Source organism: Monodelphis domestica, chromosome 5, assembly GCF_027887165.1.
Source record: "Monodelphis domestica isolate mMonDom1 chromosome 5, mMonDom1.pri, whole genome shotgun sequence".
Lineage (NCBI taxonomy): Eukaryota > Metazoa > Chordata > Mammalia > Didelphimorphia > Didelphidae > Monodelphis > Monodelphis domestica.
The window spans coordinates 53,976,995-53,998,092 of NC_077231.1; positions in this window are offsets into that span (position 1 = coordinate 53,976,995).

The following is a 21,098-nucleotide window of genomic DNA, read 5'->3' on the forward strand; positions in this document are numbered from 1 at the left end:
CCCCAGAAGTCCTTGGTACTTGCCAGAATTCCCTACAATCTCACCTGAGTCCCCACCTGGGCGAGGAGATCACAAGTTGTATTTAAACTGGCTGTAACGCCTACTTCAGGCTCTCTCTTCCTCTACTCAGACATTGCAACACATAGTAAGTAGGCTGTGAATGGGCTAATCAGCCCCAGGCACGTGGTTTATTATTTTGTATCCTTGATTTCTAATAATTTTTCATACACCTCACAAAATATAATGTTTCTATTACAAGAGATTAATTTAATTTTTACACCTCAAAAGTCTCTCCTTCCTTTAAATCTATAATCCTCTGAGAACATAGATTCAAGACCCTGCAATGTCCTTGTTGTCATCCTCTGAGCAACTTAGCGTGCCATGCTAAGGGCTAAATGCAATATTCCAGATGAGGGACAATATGGGCAGAGTACATTGAAATACTTCTGGAAACTCTATCCCTCCTAATCAATTCCAAGATTGCATCAGCTTTTTTCTTGTGAGAATGTTTATCCTAGAGAAGAGAAGATTCAGGGAGAATATGATAGCTGTCTTCCATTGCTCAGGAACATCATGCAGTAATAATGGGGCTTGTATCCAGTATCTAAACTGATGATTAGAAAACTGGGCCAGGAGATGTGAGCATGTTATCACGGAAGGATTGTATCAATAGATGCAATGCAAAGAAAATTGAAGATAGTGTCTTTTGTGCAGTCCAGAGAAATTAGGAAGTAGGAGAGATTTGGGGAGTGAGGTCACCTTCCTTATCAGTATCCCTCCATCCCCCCCCCCCAAGTTACTTTGTATGGATGGTAACTGAGGCATAGTGGACAGACAACTAGCCTTAGAGCCAGGAACATCTAGAATTACCCCTGATCATGAGTCACACTGGCTGTGGCACTCTGGACAAATCAATTAACATTTCAGTAACTGCGGTAACTCACTAGGCTACCTAAGCTACCTAAGAGTGAGAAAAGGAAGGAAATAATCATTTACTATGTTCCAGGCATGGTGCTAAGCACTTTGCTTATAGAAATCATCTCATTTGATCTTTCCAAAGCAGATGCTATTAATATTACCGTTTTTAGTAGAGAAAACTGAAGCAGATAGAGGTTAAGTGACTTATCCAGGGGCACAGAGCTAGTATCTGATACGGGATTTGAACTAAGATTTTTCCAACTTCAGACCTAAGCTCTCTATCCATTGTGCCACTATAAATTATAGAGAAGGTGCTTATCTGCATTGGAAGAAAGATTCCTTATCCTGGATTTCCATATACAAGTGAAATCACTTCTAATCCCCATCTTGATTTATTCTGTACATATTTGCTTTTATTGTTTGGTCATTTTAGTCCTATCTGATTATTTGTGACCACATTTGGGATTTTCTTGGTAAAGATACTAGAGTGGATTGCCATTGCCTTCTCTCTTTTTTTTTCACTCTTAATCCTTACCTTCTATATTAGAATTGATTGATTCTAAGGCAGAACAACAGCTTGGACTATGCAACTGGGGTAAAATGACTTGCCCAGGGTCACCCAGCTAATAGGGGTCTGAGGTCCTATTTGAATTCAGGTCCTCCTGACTCCATGCCTGACTCTCCCATCACCTATGCCACCTGGCTACCCATATGGATGTGGACTTGTACATATTTTTGTATTCCCCCCAATAGAATGCACGGTCCTCGAAAGCAGGGATTATTTCATCTATGCATACATATTCCCAGGACTTTTCCCAGGACTTAGTATTTAATAAATGCTTGCTGAATTGAGTGGAATATTGATTCCTCGACCCTGCAGCCACCTTATAGATGCTGCAATATATCTATAGGGTTAGTGAGTCCCCCACCCCACCAAACCACACACACACACACACACAGACTATGAAATGAGCAAAGATGAAATGCTATAGAAAGACAAGATGTGAATGCAGGAAATGGCAGACTCTTGGGGTTTTGTGTCAGAGATGTTATGGGGGGGGGGGGCAGCAGGCAGAGGTCCAAACTAGGGCATTGGATAAGAGGATAATCACAGGAGGACGTTGCATTGCCTGATCCCCTCGGTTCCCCTGGATGCTATTTTACCAGGGCTTTGTTCTTTACCACTTTGTTATCCCAAGATAGAGGGCTGTTGGCTGTGCAAACGTGATTTAAAATGAAAGTCATTAACTTACACTTGGAAGCAGTTACTATATGAACAGGTGATGCAGTCTCTAACAAACTTAGCTTGAGAGGGTTTTCTTGCTTAAAACACGTCAGCAGCCAGAAACTGATGGAAAAACAAACTGACTAAATTAAGAAGGGAGCTGGGGAATGGAACACCTGCTGGAGTCTTAGATCTTCAGATGTTTGTCCCTTTTTCTTTCACTAGAATTCAGTTAAATGGGCATTGGTCCAAGGCAGTCCTAGCTGGAGACATTTTGATCCCAGGATCAAGGCTTCCTTGGATGGAGGGAAGGAGGAAGAGGTGCTTGTAGTGAATAATCATGGCCAGGACAGGTCAAATACAATTTCTGTTCATGTCTTAGAAGTACTGCAGGACTGTGGGGTAAATGAAATTTCATGCTTTTCTATCTCCTGTTTCAACTCCCACCTCTTGGTTACTCTTGGGCTGCTCAAGGCTACTGGAGCGGATGCTCGAATTCTGAACCAATCATGCCTTTCATGATCATCAGTTCTTCATGTGTTCCTTCGGGCATCTTGGGGGAAAGGACTGAGGCTGTTATCCTGGTCCTGTCTACCAAAGGAATAAAAATTCTTGATAATGATATTCTATGTCTGGGTTAGAATTCTAGATTAGAATGTTCAAATTCATAACTGTAGGTTGGTCACAGCTATCTTTTAAGCATTGGTAAGGTGGCAGACACATCTCTATGTATGCTTTTAAGGGGTGGGGGAACTTCCTATTAAAAATCTTTCCTTTTGGGATAAGATACTATGTTGTAAAAATCTTCTTTTAGAGTACAAATAACTCTCAGATAGGGAAAAATATGGAGTCCCAACAGCTAGTAACACTTTAGCATGACCTAATTTATCAAAGATGAATAAGTCATTCCTCTAGTAAAATTCTGATAGAATAAGATATAATCAGAATAAAAATAGCTGACATTTTGTAAGATTTTAAGGTTCACCTAGCACCTTAAAATAGGTTGAAGGGGGGCAGCTGGGTGGCTCAGTGGATTGAGAGCCAGGCCTAGAGACGGGAGGTCCTAGGTTCAAATCTGGCCTCAGTCACTTCCCAGCTGTGTGACCCTGGGCAAGTCACTTGACCCCCATTGCCTAGCCCTTACCACTCTTCTGCCTTGGAGCCAATACGCAGTATTGACTGCAAGATGGAAGGTAAGGATTTTTAAAAATAAATAAAAAATAAAATAGTTTGAAGGATCATAGAACTTAAGAGTTAGAAAGATCCTTAGAGATTATAGATGGACCACAGCCTTGGATTTGACCTTTAAAAAGAGGGTATTTCCAGGAATTCTTCTTCTCCAAACTCCAACTCAATGAAACTAGAAAAGTGAAGAATTTCTATCTCTCCAGAAGCAAGGCAAGAAGGATAAATAAATATCCTTCCTCTTGCCTGATTCCAGAGACCTAATTCCATTCTCCTATGCGTAGCTTCTCCCTCAGCTCTGATCTCTGTACCATCTTAGGCCCTCTCTTTCTTCTTTTTGCTCACTTTTAAAGGTCAAGTCCCAGGTGTAACTCAGATCCACACCAACTACATTGAAACCAACTTCCTGATCTAGCTCTTAAGAGACTATTTGGCTGAGTCTACAGTGCCTGGAACATAGCAGGTGACTAATAAATATTTATTGACTTATACCGTGTGGATTGGGTTCAGTGCTGAGGTAACCTGACTCTGCTGAGGAAAGAGGACTGGCTTTTCTCATATTCTTTCATGCATTAGCTCTCTTACTTCCATATCACGGGCGATTACTATAAATTAAATCACAGCTAAGATACCTAGAAATTCCAAGGAGAACATTTTTTACTATAATATGATGAAGAATTTTATTCTTATTATCTCTTATCAAAGAGGTGAAGTATATACAGATTACAACACATTTTTTGACAAGGTTAATATGGCATTTGTTTTGCTTGACGATTTCTTACAAGAGTTTTGTTTTCCTTCTTTCCCTCTCACAGTGGGGAAAAAATAAATGCTTATTAATTGGGAAAAATAGATAAACAAATGGGGGGGGGGTAAAATGGGGAAAATTAAAAAGGTACCCAGTGTACAATATGAATCTAGTACGGGACAGATAATTGATTCCTTCACACAAAAAAGAATGCTAAAAAATAGTTCATTCACCACCAAGCATTAGTAGAATGAATAAAAAAGGACTCAGCAACATAACTTGTAATAAAGTTCTAAAAAGATAGTATCTGTCTTATCAGAATATACAGCAATTCTTAAAGACTTGCTAATGAAGTATTTTACACTTAACTTTGGCACTTCACTGTCCAATGACTCCCAGTAATTGTCTGCTGATAAACTAGGCTAGACTTTGCCAGTCCTCTTCTTGGTAGTTGAACCTGAAGTTTCTCCTTCCCTCCCTCAGCTGTGGCTGCTCCAGTGGGTACTGCCACTTTCCTGTTGGATTCTTCTGCCAAGACATTGATAGACCTTGAATCCTTTTGGACTCACCAAGTTACTTTATGAGCAGGTCCCTTTCAAGACTGATGCTTTGGGGTCAACTCAAAAAGAGAAAAGCAAAAGAGCCACCCAAGCTCAACTTCAAGCTTGCTTAGGAAAGACATTGAGCTGTAGCTGCTATGTGCTTACAACTGGACAAATGGGACCAACTTTCCCTACTTTAGGTAGCTCTTGGGAGGCAATTCAAAGAAAATTCTTGCCTTCAATTATCTGGAACCCTGTGAATTTATATGTCTAAAACTAGCTTTTGAGCCCCCATCAGTTTGAGCTTTTGAGCCCCTATCAACTAATTCTCATTAGCAATCAGCTAATAGAGATACATTTGGTTCATAGCAAAGGCACTTACTCAAGAAGCTTAAAAAGAACAATAGCTACAAAATAGCCTTACTCCTTCAGAAACCTGAGCTGTAGTCTCTAATTAGTATACACAATATATATAAAAAATGTAGGAACCACTTAGAGTGAGATAACATTTGGAAAACACTTGTACCAAGACAATTCAAAATTCAGGTTCTAAAGAGTAACCATGTTCTTTGTCTCTTGATGGATACTTTACGATCTACTCAATCCCTAGCTAAAGTCTTTGCTAGATGAGTTGCTCAGTTAAATTTCCAGGATCTGCTCCAATTTGCAGTCTGTCATTTCCAAAGCTGGCTCTTTCTCCAGTCTATAGACAGCTTTCTTTTCTCCTGCCAGAAATCCTATCCATGAAAAGATGTTTCCAGCCTCGAATCACTGCCTTTTCCTATCTATGTTTATCTGGAGTGGGTCTCTATCTCTCAACTGTGTTTCAAACTCATGAACTAGCACTTCAGCGGCTAAATAGAACATTTCTTTCTGGGTGAGTAGCTTTGTTTGCTAGATGTTATAGCCAATGTGGGGGAAAGGGAAATCTTGTCCACTCCTCACCCCCAGCCCACCCTGAAGAGTGATCTATCTCTGGATCTGGGTCTTTTTTCCATTTCTGGCTTCTAACCTGATTACCTGAAGAGATAGCAACTCAGTCTTTCAATGGCACTCAGAGGCATGGTAGATTTTCTGCTGCCTAATCTCCAGGCTTCTTTTAATTCCATCAAAGAAACTATTCTCATAGCATAAAAGGATCACCAAGTGTTAATACCTGGTAAACACATTAACTCATTCTCTCTGCCACTTTGTCCCTCCCCACTCCCTTCTTCCTTTATCTCTGTCTCTCCCTCATTCTATTGGGATTGGTAGAGGGAGAACCAAAACTCTGATCCTCTTACACTTAATTAATATTTCCCTTTTTAGTCTCTATAGCAAGAGGAAATGTACTTTATGAGCAGGTCCCTTTCAAGATTGATGCTTTTGTGTCAACTCAAAAAGAGAAAAGCAAAAGAGCCACCCAAGCTCAACTTCAAGCTTGCTTAGGAAAGACATTGAGCTGTAGCTGCTATGTGCTTACAACTGAATGAAGTCTGAGTGGACAAATGGGGCCAACTTTTCCCTACTTTATGTAGCTCTTGGGAGGCAATTCAAAGAAAATTCTTCCAAAATAATTTTAACAGGAGCATTTATATTATCCTTTCCCAGAAACCCTTGACATTCTGGTCCTCATCCATTTTTCCTTTCTTTGAGTAAACTTCCCATCCATTATATCTCCAATTCATTGTAGCTCCTTTTAATTTTCATTCACTTCTTCATTTTGTTGTTGCTATTGTACAATTTCCTTTGAGCTTTTCTGGTTCAATAAAGTTTCCAGATTTCTTCTATTTTTTACATTTTCTAGGTTTCCATCTCAATGTCTCTTCCCCCATTTTTCTTTCCTTTTGTATCTCCAGAAAGTAAGAGGAATCATTCCCCTTCTAGAATTCTTTCCCCAGCCTCAAATACAGAAAACTAAAACAATTTCTCAAGGTACATTATAATTCTAGATAATAAAACTTTTAAAATCAACTACTGAATATTTACCACAAAACTTAGAACTTATCCATATTGGAGGATAGGGTAGAATAATACTGGTGATTTCCGTGAGTATGAGTAGCTCTCAAGATGAACACTCCTCCCACTGACGCATATTAGCAATTTAACTATAACTTAGCATCATAGAGAGCTGACTAGGACAATGGAAGATTAATTGACTTGCCCCTGCTCACATGGCTCAGATGTCAGAGGTAATTCTTGAACCCAACTACCAGGACAGAAACCCCTAAGTAAACAATAGCTTTTCATTGTGCGTGATATGATTTTGTAGGAATTTTCCTTCCATTTATTCAGGAGTGAAGTGGGTAAGGGAAACATATCATTTGTTAGACTATGACCCAATTTTGCCTCTGATGCCCACTATAACCTAGACCATTGTTGCTTTTCCTATCTTCTTATATCTCGTACCTTATTCCATTCTGGTGACACCAGCCTCCAATGTGTTCCTCCTACACAAAACTCCATCTCCCAGCTCCAAACATTTTTACTAGTTGTCCCTACCCTTTTGCCTTGGCTTCCTTTACTAAGTCTTAACTAAATTCCTATCTTTTGTAAGGGTTCCCTGATCTCCTTTAATACCAGTACCTTCTCTCAGTTGATTATCTTCAATTTCTCCTAGATAAATCCTGTTTGTACAGTTTGTTTTTTGTCTCCATGGTGCTATTATAAACTCCTTGAGGGAAGAGACCTTTTGCATTTCTTTCATTTCACTCTTCCCTATTACTTCTAGGATAAAATATAAAATGTTGGCTTGGCATTCAAAGCCCTTCAAAATCTAGCCCTTCTCTAGCTTTCTAATCTTCTTACAACTTATTACAGTGACTTGGGCCTCCTGATTTGAATACAATATTCCATCTATCAGTTCTAGGCATTTTATCTGACTGCTCCCTGTGTCTGAAATATTCTCCCTTCTCATCTCTACTTAGTAGCTTCTTTGCCTTTCTTTAAGTCCAAGCTAAATTCAGGAAGCCTTTCCCCATACCTCTTAATTACAGTGTTTTCCCTCTCTCATCTTCTGTACTTCTATTTATCCTGAACATAGATAGCCCACTTATACTTATTTGTTTGCTTCATCATCTCTCTCATTAGATTGTAAACTCCTTGAGGACAGGGACATCATTTGCCTCTTGTTGTAACTACCCCCATCCCAGCATAGTGCTCAGCACGTAATAGATGCTCATAAAAGTTTGCTGATGCCTTGACTTAATAGAGGGTCTTGAACATAGCACATTTCTTTTGCATTTCAAAGTTTGCAAAAGATTTTCCTTGCAACCTTGTGAAGCAGGTAATATGTATTGCAGGTTTCATTATCTCCATTTTAAAGATGAAGCTGAGGAAACTAAAGTGACTTATATATGGTACATGGGATTCAAACCCAAGTCTCTTATCTCTAAGCCCAGCAAACATTCCACCATCCCATGGTGTCTTTTTGGAGTGAGTAGGTGGCAGATGTTTGTTAAATTGAATTAAACTAAGTTGAATGACTCTCTTTGGGATACATACATGACTTCCTGTGGACAACAGGTTCTCTCTGAAGAACTTGCTTTCAATAAACATGCATTAGGTGATTTCTATGTGGTTAGCATCATGCTAAGTGCATTCTGGACTGCTAAAGGAATAGGAAATTTCACTCCTTCCCAGGAGGAGAGGAGGTTATCTAACTAGGATCAGATGAGCATAGATTTAGATTGTAAGGGGCTCAAGGTCATCTCATCCACCTCCTTCATTTTACATTTGAGCAAACCACAGCCAAGGGAAGTTAAATTGCTAGTCCATGGTCACATAGGGAGTGAGAGAGCCTGGATTTGAACCCATCACCCTTGACTCCATTTTTGGTCCTTGTTCCACTTGTTTCTTTCAGTTCAGTATAGGAGAAAAAAAATCCTAGACTTGAAAAAACCAACAGAGAACTTTGTATAGAAATCCTACTTCTGACATTCACTGCATGAATGACCTTGCACAATTTTCCCACCATCTATAAAATGAGATGAGATAATAGTTGTGTACTACCTACCTGATAGGACTATGGTAAGAGGTACTTTGTAATCCATAGAAAATATATAAATAATGCATTAATGTCATTAGAAAATTGGAAAATCTGACTACCTCTTTTTTAATTAAGTGTTGCTTTAGATTGAAAGCAAAATCTTTAGCAAGAATTCTGATCCCACCATCCATCAGCAGCTTATGCATAACCATGAACTGCTGAAATCTCTTTCAGAATTGTTTATTCCTAAAAAGGTATGTTGTCTCTATTCACAGTAATTTTTTTTTTAAGAGAAAAGAGAAAAGAATGACAGAAAGGAGGACTTGCACGCTTGGTTAAATCATAGTTTCAAAGGGTTTCCCCTTCCCCCTCCGGTTGACTACATTGTTTTGGAAGAAATTCAAAAAGGAAAATGTCAGCTGCACTGGGGTTCAGTCTGGCATGTGGACAGATTTACTCAAGCACAGAAATCAAATATGAGCAGTGGGACCAACACCTTGGAAAACAACAGAATAACTTAGAAACCACAGCTGGCATTTCCCGAGCTCCTTTCTCCGCTAAATATGACAAGTGCAGCATAAAAGAGAAGAGCAAATCTGTGGCGTGCTTCTCCTGAAATTAGAGAATCGATTAAGTGGGAAGAAGCCTGAAAGAACATATGGGACAAGTGTTTCCCGCCTCCGAGCTATGTTGTCAATCAGTGTAATTCTCTACCATCAATATTTCTATCCTTCACATACTCAAGGGGCCAGGGCTGGGTGCTGGAAAATGATAAGGAGGAGGGAATTGGAGATGAATTGAAGAGAGGAGTAGGGAGAAGGAGGCATTTTTTCTTTCTGTTTGTCTATTTTCAGAAGTAAGGGATTTTGGTGGAGAAGTTTGGACACCAAGATTTAGTTTATGTAAGCATTTGCTAGAGAGTAAGAGCAACACTATTTTGAGATGCCACTCTGTTGCTGTGTGACCATGGACAACTCATTCACCCATTCTGCTCTGTTCCAAATGATTTCTAGGAGCCCTCCCCACTCAAAGTACTGTTAACACATGAACTTATCCCTGCAGTCCCTAAAGCAACAGTTGGAAAACATACATCTCATATAATATCCTTCCAGATGTGGAAAATCCCAGACAAGGTGGTCATTCTGCCTCTTCTTGAATACTTCTTGGTATGAGAAGCTCACTATTATGTGGACCTCCCCTCTAAATCACTGAATCTTGTTTGTATGTACTAGGAAATTTTTGTTAAATGGTTTTCACCCATTGGTCTTCATTTTGCACTTTGGGGCAATAGAAAAATATCTACTCTTTCTTCCACATGAAAACTATTAAAGAAAACATCTGACAACTATCAATTTCCCTCTAAATCTTCTCTTATTCAAGTTAAACATCTCCAAAATTCCATCAACCAATCTTCATATAGGGTTTCGTGACTTTCCACCCTCTTAATTGTGCTCCTATGTTTCTCAGAGAGGACTAGACACAGTCTTTTATTTATTTATTTATTTGATTGTTTTTAAAACATTCACCTTCTGTCTTAGAACTGCTCTTGTCAGTTCCAAGGCAGAAGAGAGACAAGGGCTAGGTAACTGGGGTAAAGTGACTTATCCAGGTCACGCATTTTAGAAGTGTCTGAGACCAGGTTTGAACCCAGGAACTCTTCATTCCAGACCTAGTTTTCTATCCTCTGAACCACCTGCTTTCCTCTAAACATAATACTTTATGTGGGATACTTCCCACTTCCCATAAGAGAAGTAATGGACTCAGAGTGCAGATTAAGAAATGTTTTTTGGACATGGCTAATGCAGTCATCTATTTAACTTGACTATAAATGTTTATAATAGGAGTTTTCTTTTTCTTGCTTTCTCAAAAGGATTAGGAGGGGCAGCTGGGTAGCTCAGTGGATTGAGAGCCAGGCCTAGAGATGGGAGTCCCGGGTTCAAATTTGACCTCAGACATTTCTCAGCTGTGTGATGCTGGGCATGTCACTTAACCACTTAACCCCTATTGCTTAGCCCTTACCACTCTTCTGTCTTAGAACCAATACCTAGTATTGATTCTAAGATGGAAGGTAAGGGTTTTAAAAATAAAAAGGATTAGGAGATGGCAAAAGGGAGATAAATCAAATCATAAAAATAAAATAAAATTTAATTGTTAAAAATGTTTTTTAAAAATACTTATGTGTAATCTGATAAAGTTGAATGCTTCTCCTTTTAGAGAATAGCAATTGTCCCACCTACTCCTACCCCATGACCAGTTTGGAAATTATTTTGGCTATATATATATTAATTATTAATGTTAAATTTTTAATATAATAATAACTTACTTTATATTGCACTTACCATATATCAGGCACTATGCTAAAAACACTATACTCATGATCTCATTTGAGGAAACATAGCTAGTTACTTTACTGAAAAGGCACCACAACATATTCAGTTCAACTACTATTCATTAAGCATCTACTATGCACAAAACACTGGGCCATGGGGATACGAAGGGGAAAAAATGCAACAAATTGTGACCTCAAAGAGCTTACATTTTCCTAGGGCGATTTGCCATGTATATAGAAAGTAAATGAGAAGTATTTGAAAAATATAAAGTAATTTCAAAAGGGAGGGAGCTTGAACTGAGATCAATAAAGGCTCAAATTTAGCAGATAGTACCTAAGCTGTGCTTTGAAATAAACTAGGGATGCGAGGTGAATGTGAAGAAGTGCATTCCAGCCTTGGGGACCACTTGCAAAAAGGTACAAAAATTGCAGGAAGAGTGAACAACTAGTAGACCGATTTGGCTGGAACTGAAAACATATGATCATAGGATCATGGGCAGCTAAGGGACTCAATTAATGGAGCATTAGGCTTGGAGTCAGGAAGATTGGAGTTACAATCTAGCCTCAGCCACTTATTATTTGATCCTGGGAAATCACTTAGCTCTGTTTGCCTCAGTTTTCTCATTTATAAAATGATCTGAAGAAGGAAATGTCAAACAACTTCAGTATCTTTGCCAAGAAAACCCCAAATGGGGTCCTGAAGAGTTTGACACAACTGAAAATAGACTGAAAAAACTCAATAGCACTATACTATCTCTCTCAAAAAGAATTATACAAGATTACAAATCTGGCTTTCTGGAAAGATGGTAGAGCCCCTAACAGAAATAGTGAAACTTGGAGAACTAGGTTTAATAGGAAGTATAGTAATTTCTATTTTGGACATGTTAATTTGGAGTGATGAAAGATGAATTTAAAAGAAAATTTCTCTCTCTCTCTCCCTCTTCCTCCCTCTCTCCTCCCCTCTCTTCCCCTTTCTCCCCCCCCTCTCTCCCTCCCTCTTTCTCTCTCTCTCTCTCTCTCTCTCTCTCTCCCTCTCTTCACCCTCCCTCTCTCTGTCTCTGTCTCTTTGTCTCTGTATTTCTCTCTCTCCTTCTCTTCTCTCTCTCTTTCCCTCTGTCTTTCTCTCTCCCTCTCTCCTCTCTCTCTGCCTCTCTGTCTCTCTGTGTCTCTCCCTCTGTCTGTCTGTCTGTCTCTCTCCTTTCTCTGTCTCTCTCCTCCCTGTCTCTTTTCTCTGTCTCTGTTGTTCTCTGTCTCTCTCATATATCTGTATATACCCAAATATCTGTGTATACATATATGTGTGTGTGATTTATATATATATATATTTGTGTGAAACATCTTCATAGTGATGATAATTAAAGTCATAGAAACTTGTAAGTTCACTGAGAAAATTGATATAGAGAGAAGGCTCAGGGAAGAACACTAGAAGATTTCCACACTTAGTGAAGAGAAACCAGTGGTGGATATAGCAAAAGACACTAAGAAAGAATGATCAGAAAAGTAAGAAAACCAAAAGAGAGTATTATTACAGAAGCCATTAGAGAAGAAAGTACATGAATGCATAGAATAAGGGGCAGCTGACAGAGACAAAAGCTGAAGAGAAGTTGAAAAGAATGAGTTCAGATGAAAGGACCTAGAATTGAGAAATTAACAGATTGCTGGCAACCTAGGATAATGTAGTTTTAATGAAGTGGTTGGTATTTTAGTCAAGGGCGGGGCACTTTGAAATTGGAAACCCTATTGCAAAGAATTGTCCAATCAAGTATTAATTAAATTTCATGCTAGGCTAGGCACTGTGTAGGATGCTGGGGAGGACTAAAACAAAGAAGGAAACAGCCCCTAGTCACATATTCTAATACAAGACAATATAAGTACATACTCATAGATAGATAGATAGACAGACTGACCAATGGATCAATAGATTGATCAATTAATCAATAGATAGACACACACATATATATACACATTTCATGTATATATACCTACACATACACACATATAGCATGAATGAAAAGTGACTGAATGCAAATACATATAATGTAGTTAAATTACAAGGTGGTTTGGGAATGGATAAGGATTTTGAGAGTTCAGAAAAGGATATGCAGAAAATGATGATTATGGTGCATCTGAAAGGATGGAGAGAGTACATTCCAGAGCAAAGTCACAGAGACAGGAGATGGAGTGTCACATATGAAGTACAAAGAGAAAGTCAGTTGGTTCACAAAGTGCAAGAGGGGAAGATATGTTAGATGATGTTGGAAAGGAACAGAAGAGACTATATTTGATCCTAGAAGCAATTAATTGGAAGCTAACCTGATTGGAAGGTTGGAAGGTAGAGGGCCAAAACTCTTCCCAATGCCTTCCTTTATAGAGGGCAGAATTTGGACTCAGCTCAGTTCTCTTTGCATCTGCTACTAGTTTCAGCTCCACAGAAGACACCCCCGGATTGAGTACCCCCTGTGGAAACACCCTCCCTTTACTTTCTTCCCCCTTTTGTGTGTTGTCTTCCTCTTTTAGAATATAAGCTCTTTGAGGGCAGAGACTGTCTTTCTTTTCATCAAGCATTTCCCCAGTGCTTAGCACAGTGTCTGGCACATGCAGGGCACTTGATACATGTTTTTTTGGATTGGAGTTGTTTGGGCAAGGGAATCAGCTCATCAAATCTGCCCTTAAGGAAGTCATTTTGACACCAGTCTGTAAGCATCAATGGACTAGAGTGGTAAGAGATATGAAGCAAGAGTACCAATTTGAATGCTGCTGGAATTATTTAGGTGAGAGGTAATGAGGGACTGCACTAAGGTGGTAGATGTATGAGTAGAGTGAAAGGGTCAGATATGGAGGGAGAAATAGAGTGGTGTGACAACTGATTGGATCTGTGATGAGAGGGAGAGGGAGAAGCCCAGAAGGATAACAAAGTCATAAACCTGAGAGGCTATGAGGATGGTGCAGCTGTTGACAGAAATAGCGATGTTTGGAAAGGAGTTGGGTGTGGATGGAAAGATAATGAGGTTGCTTTTGGACATGTTGAGTTTGAGATGTCTTCAGAGCTTATTTTGGGGGGAGTTTTTTGTCTATAGTACCTAGCACATAGTAGGCACTTAATAAATGCTTGTTGATACTTGGAAGACAGAAAATTTCAAAACTGCAAATAAGCAAGATGAGGACAGACAATATAGCTAAGAAGTTTGATAAGTGATAAAAAAAAAGAGAAAGGAACAAGTGCAAAGTGATTGAAAGTCGGGATTTCTTTTTAAAATCTTTTCAAAACTCAACAGCTAAGATGGAGTATGATTTGCATTATGGCTTTGGTAAGTAATTGGGGAATATCTAAAGAAAAGTGGGGAGTGCCTTATAAAAAGGTGGACAAGTCTGTCATAAATAAACCTTCACTCAAGAATCTAGAACAACAGAACCTCTGATGGAGCAGGTAGCTAAGAGAAGTAGCCAGGAAAACTATCAACTGAGAACTGGAGATCTGAAGATCTATGTTCATCAGGGATGGGAAGAAAGGGGAATATTCATTTCATTATATCCAGTCCATTGTTCTACCCCTGAGAGATTTATTTGGATCCTGACTCTGTCATCCAATACGTTAGTTATCCCTCCCAGCTTTGTGTCATCTGCAAATTGGATAAGTATGTCATTTGTGCCTTCATCCAAGACACTGATTAAAATGTTGATCAGAACAGGGCCAAGGACAGATCCCTGAGGCACTTTATAAGGCATCTGCCTCCTGCATGATGCTAATCATTTAGTCATTTCTCTGAGTCTGTTCATTTGACCAGTTTTAAGGACACTTGGCTAAACTGCTATCTAGGTCATATCTCTTCTTCTTGTCCACGATAATAGCATACATTGCTGTTGCTCAGTCATGTCCCACTCTTCATGACCCCATTTGGGGTTTTCTTGGCAAAGATATCAGAATGGTTTGCCATTTCCTTTTCTAACTTACTTTATAGATGAGGAAACTAAGGCAAACAGGGTTAAGTGACTTGCCAAGAGTCACATAGCTAGTAAGTGTCTGAAGCCAGATTTGAATTTAGGTCTTCCTAACTCTAGCCCTGGTGCTCTATCCACTGTGCTGCCTAGCTACACAACAGCTAGAGATTTTGCATGACTTAACCAAAGTATTCTACATATATAGCATTTTTCAGCTACTAATCTCCCATAATAATGTTCCTCCTATTTCTTGCGCCATCCCAATTCCTTCATCCAAATTCTCTTCTCTATGCTTCCACTGTTGGTAGATTTCCATAAAAATATCTATTCAGACATCCAAGCAGATCTGTGCTTTCATATATTTAGAAATCCCCTCCAGAGATGCAGATCAAAGTCCATCAATGGCTGCCCATCTTGTGGGACTTTTGTCTTTGTATATCTTCATAGTAATTGGCTTCCAGAGGTCTACCTAACATGCTAGATGCCTTCCTCGCTCTCTCTTCACACTATGAGGGTATCAATAGGTTTTTCTAGCTTTCCACCTGCCATTCTTCCTACTTTCGAGCCCATCCTTTCTTATTATCACAAATCTCCTCAGACATGTCTTTTACTCCTGTTTAAATTGATTAAATTAAAAATAAAATATTTTTTAAATTAGCCTTTCCTTTCATGGGAAGTTTGGGATCAGCAAAAGAGCTCTGTAATTACCTGAACACAATACAACCCATTCTCCAGTTCCTATTCAACTCTGAGTCCCCAATTCATTATCACCACATGGGTCCTGCCATGTTAGGTGTTCTGGGCATATTTGCTTGTCCTCAATATACATATCAATGGGCATGCTTTGCATCTGGAATTCTTAAACTCTGTGTGTGTATGTGTGAGATGGACTTCACTGGCAAACTAGTGAAGCATATGGACCCCTTCCCAGAGTAATGTTTTTAAATTAATAAAATAAATATGTAGGATTACAAAGGAAACCAATTATGTGGAAATATAATTATTAAAAAATTTAATTTCTTAGACCTTAGTTTAAGACTCCTTTTCTATAGAGTGTATATACAAATGATCACTGAAATATAGACAACAGACATTATTCTTCAGCTTTGGCTTTCCTGTGTGAATGGACAGACTAAACTCCTTTGGATGATTCCACATCTCCTTCAGGGACCTTTGCAACATTCTGGGACTTTGTGCAGTTAGCATAATGTCATCCCCAAATGAGAACATCTGGAGGAACTTGCCAGCTTCTGGGAATCTCCCATTAACCTGGAGTCTGCACTGGATTTCCTCCATCACAATGGCAAATACTTGCAACTTGCCTTGCTTGCTTTTTATTAATGGGGTTAATTCTATTATTATATCTTCCAAGGAATCTTTATTAAGTTTATGTAGTAATGGGAGATACCACATTGTCAAAGAGCCAATAAAGCAATGTTTTCTCCTAAAGCAAATGTTTCTTTGTAATCCATAAGAACAATAGGATTATCTATATCTACATTTTTTTTCAGTTAATTGTAAAATAGTAAAGCTGTGATCCACTGCTGAATATTGCTTTTAAAAAAACTGCTTGTTCCCTATTAATGCTCTCATAGAGAATGTGTTCAATTCACGGATAGATAACTCTCATAAAGATTTTTTTCAGTCATATAAAAGATATATGACCTCTTAAACTAACTTCCATCTCCTATCAATTCTTCTTTTGGGAAAAAAAAATCATCTCACTGGTCTTTTCAAGACATAAATTCCATAAAATTTCAATGATACATATGAAATTATAGAGAAATACCCACATTAAAATGTAAGGTGCCATTGTTTATTATCCATGCTCTCTTTTTTTTTTAAACCCTCACCTTCCATCTTGTAGTCAATACTGCGTATTGGCTCCAAGGCAAAAGAGTGGTAAGGGCTAGGCAATGGGGGTCAAGTGACTTGCCCAGGGTCACACAGCTGGGAAGTGGCTGAGGCCAGATTTGAACCTAGGACCTCCCGTCTCTAGGCCTGGTTCTCAATCCACTGAGCTACCCAACTGCCCCCTATCCATGCTCTTTTGAGACCATTAAAAAATTCCTGTAAAAATTCTGAGGTCCTACTCCTTTCTTCTGAAGCTCCTTCCCCCTCCTCAGGTTATTGAGCACAATCTTTTTTTTTTCCTTTTTAAAGCACATTTTTATTTATTTCATTAACTATATCCCAATTGCATTTTTAAAAAATTTAACATTTCAAAAAAATTTCAAGTTCCAAATTCTCTTCTTCCCCTATCCTTTGAAAAGCAAGTAATATATCATTTTAACATGTAATATAATGCAAAACATTTTCATATTAGCCATGTTGTAAAAGAAAACACACACAAGAAAAATAAGAATATGAAGAAGAGATACTTCCATCTATAATAAAGTTCATCAGTTTTCTCTGGAGGTGAACATCATTTTTCATCATGAGTCCTTTAGAATTGTCTTGGGCCATTGTATTGTCAGAGTAAGTCTTTCACAGTTAGTCATCATTACAATATTGCTGTTAGTATGTACAATGTTTCCCTGGTTCTGCTCCCTTCATTTTGTACAAGTTCATAGAAGACTTCCCAGCTTATTCTTGCAGAACAATAGTATACCATCACAAATATATAACACTACTTGTTTAGACATTCCCTAAAAGATGGGAATCCTCTCAACTTCCAATTCTTTGCCAACACAAAAAGAGATAGAATAAATGTTTTTGTACATATACATTCTTTTAAAAAAAATCTCTTTGGGATACAGACCTCTATCCTATAACTGAAATGAGCTGGAGTACTGAATTGATTTATTCTCTCTTAAAATTGTTTTCTTTCCCCCTTAAATTTCAACTTTTGATCACAACAGCAAGTTACTTGTAAAACCTATTTCCTCTCATCTTTATTAGTTAGATGCACTTCAGTGTTCACCAAGAGCTAGTTTTGGAGTACCATAAACCAGTGGTACCAAATTTGTGGCATTAGCTAGGGCTCCTGGTAGATTGTATTCATCCAAATTACAGCTAGCCCAGTGACTAGCACCACAAATCCATTTACTCATTCATCAGGTTCATTTATCAGTAGTTATATAAAAAAGCTCTAAATAATTAATATTTAGAGCAATGTAAATTAAAACAACTTTGAGGTGTACCACAGAACCATCAGTTTGGATAAAATGACAAAAAAAGGAAAATGAAAAACGTTGGAGAGGATATAGGAAAATAGGCATACTAATTGCACTATTGGTAGTTATGAATTAGTTCAACCATTATGGAAAGCGATTTGCCCCCAAAGCTACTAAGCTGTATATATACTCTGTCCCAGAAATAACTACTGCTAGATTTATAACTTTAAAGAGATCAAAGGATAAAGGAATGAACTCATATTTATAATCTTGAAAGACCTAGTAACTCTGATCAATTCAATGACCCATCACAATTGCAAAGGACTCATGATGAAAAATGCTATATACCTCCAGACAGAGAACTAATGACCTCAGAGTGTATGCGGAAGCATATTTTCTTCTATTTCTTTCCTTTTCTTACTCTTTTTTGTAGGTGCCATAACTAATGTAGAAATTTGTTTTTCATGACTCTACATATCTAGAATGAATTCTGTTTTTCTTGCCTTAGCAATGGATGGGGGAGGGAGAAAGGGAGAGAATTTGAAACTAAGTAAAGTTGATTTGAAAAAATTAGATTAGTTTTTACAAATGAATACTTCAAAGGTTTATTTATAGTGGGAGCAAACATACAAATAATTCCCCCTAAACTCTGGGGGGCATAATCTACCTCCCTACAAAACCTCAGGCCCTAGAGAGAGGAAAGATATTAGGGCCATAGCTTAGCTCTATTTCTATATAGCATTAATTCCATCAAGTTCAAGACTCAAGTTCCCTATTCTAGAATCCTCCAGCATTGTTCCTTGTCTCCTTTACTGAAAGGGCTACAGTATCTAACCTAGAATTTGGGGCTCTAAGATTCCCCAAGGCTTGAGTCCATAGCATGGGAATTCCATATCCTGCAAGTAAAAGTGAAAAGTACAAAACAAAGCAATAATAAAGCTATAAGCCCTTTCCTTAGAGATAACAGACAGTAGAGACTCTTGGCCTCCCTCAGTACCTCTGGTGTGTCACCAGCTAAGAGTGAACAAGTCTTTCACTCTTAGACACAATGTCAGAAAGAGAATAATATTTAGTCAAAGAGTTTAAAGAATGATAATTCCTTCTATATAGCTAAAGGAAAAAGGATGCTCCTAGCCACATGGTAGGCTCCAGTTCTCCCATCTCCTAGTTGCAGATCCCAAGTGTCTCTTAAATGAGTGATGCCCATCATTTGTAGTTGGGCATGTGCCAAACCCTATTACAATAGAAAATTCCCAGGTGAGGGAAATTCCCTCTAATAAAGCATGCTGGAAACATTTTTACAATGCATGGTCTTAAAGAATTGCTTACAGAGAGAGGTGGCTCAGTGAATAAAGCTCCAATCCTGCAATTGGGAACACCTGGGTTCTAATCTGACTTCAGATACTTTGGATCTATTTGGCCCTCCCTAAGTAACTTAATACCATTTACTTAGCACTTGCCCTCTTTTCTTAGAGTAGTTATTCAGATGGAAAGTACACATTAAAAAAAAAAAAAGCCTGCCTAGGGCACTACAGTTTACAAGGACACAAAATCAAATTCTTTGACATTTTCATCTTTAGCTAGGGTTCACCTCCTTGACTCTCCTTTCTTATGCAAACCCAGGACTTTTAACTGGAAAAGATGAGAGCATTACTTATGATTTAGAATACTTTTTTTCATGCACATTACACTCTATATGATTTTATTTGTGGATTTCTAAATGAATGATTAAATAAGTGAATCAACACATTCTAGCTCTGGTTCAAAGCCTGACTCTGCTACTTAGTTCTGAAAAATTATATGATTAAGCATCAGATTATATATTAAATCTCTTAAGGGTCTTAGAGTTCATATTCTCCAACCTTCTTAATTTACTAATAAGGAAATGAGATCTAGAAAAGTTAAGAGACTTATGCAAAGTCACATAGGTAGTAAGAATAAGAGACATTCCGATCTTAACTCCATTCTTCTTGACTCTAAATCCAATTTCCTCTCTCTCCTACCACATAAGAATTATTATTTATTTTATGAAAACGACAGGTGCAAGATAATACTGACATCTTATATGAACCATTCCCCAACTGATAAATGATGAAAAGATATGAACAGACTATTTTTGGATGAAGAAATCAAAACTATATATAGCCAAATGCAAAATCAAAACAACTCTGAAATATCATTACATAGGGATCTGATTGGCTAAAATGATAAAAGGACAAAATGACAAATGTTTGAGAGGATGTGAAAAAGTAGAGACACTAATATACTGTTGGTGGAACTGTAAACCCATTCCACCATTTTGGAGAGTAATCTGAAATTAAGCTCAAACTTAATAGAGACTCTGTATACCCTTTGACTGAGCAATATTACTATTAGATCTGTTTCCTTAAGTGATTAGGAAAAAAGGAAAAGAAACAATATATTCTAAAATTTGCATAGTGGCTCTCTTTGTGGTGGCAAAGAATAGAAATTAAGGGGATGCCCATCAATTGGGAACTGGTTAAATAAGTTGTGGCATAGGATTGTGATAGAACATTACTACTGCAGAAAAAAATGACAAGTAGACTAATTAAAAAACATGGAAATATCTACATTAAATTATGAAGAGTGAAATGAGCAGAATCAAGAGAACATGATACTGCAACAGAAATATTGTTAAAAAAAATTGTGTACATCCACTGCCACAGAAAGTATTGATTAATAGAAATAAACAAGACATAGTTATATATATATATATATACCTTTTTGTCAAATGATGCCTTCTCTAGTGTGAAGAGGGGAGGGAAGAAGAGAGGGAGATATCTAGGAACTTTAATGTAGCAAATTAATTTTTTAAAATTCAACAAATATTCATGGACCATTTATTAGACACCTATTATATTCAGCTAAATATGTTAGGTGCTGAGGGATATAAAAATTAAAAATCTTTTAGCAATTTACATTTTAGAAGGATAGATAAGACATTTAAACAAAAGCAATTTACTATATAAAAGAGTGTGATACAGAAGCACTGGTGATCTGAGAGCTCAGAGAAGAGACAGAACACTTTCAGCTGGGAAAGAGCCACCATGGAAGACTTCCTTGAAGGCCTTGAAGAATCTATAGGTTTGTGATAGACTATCAATAGTG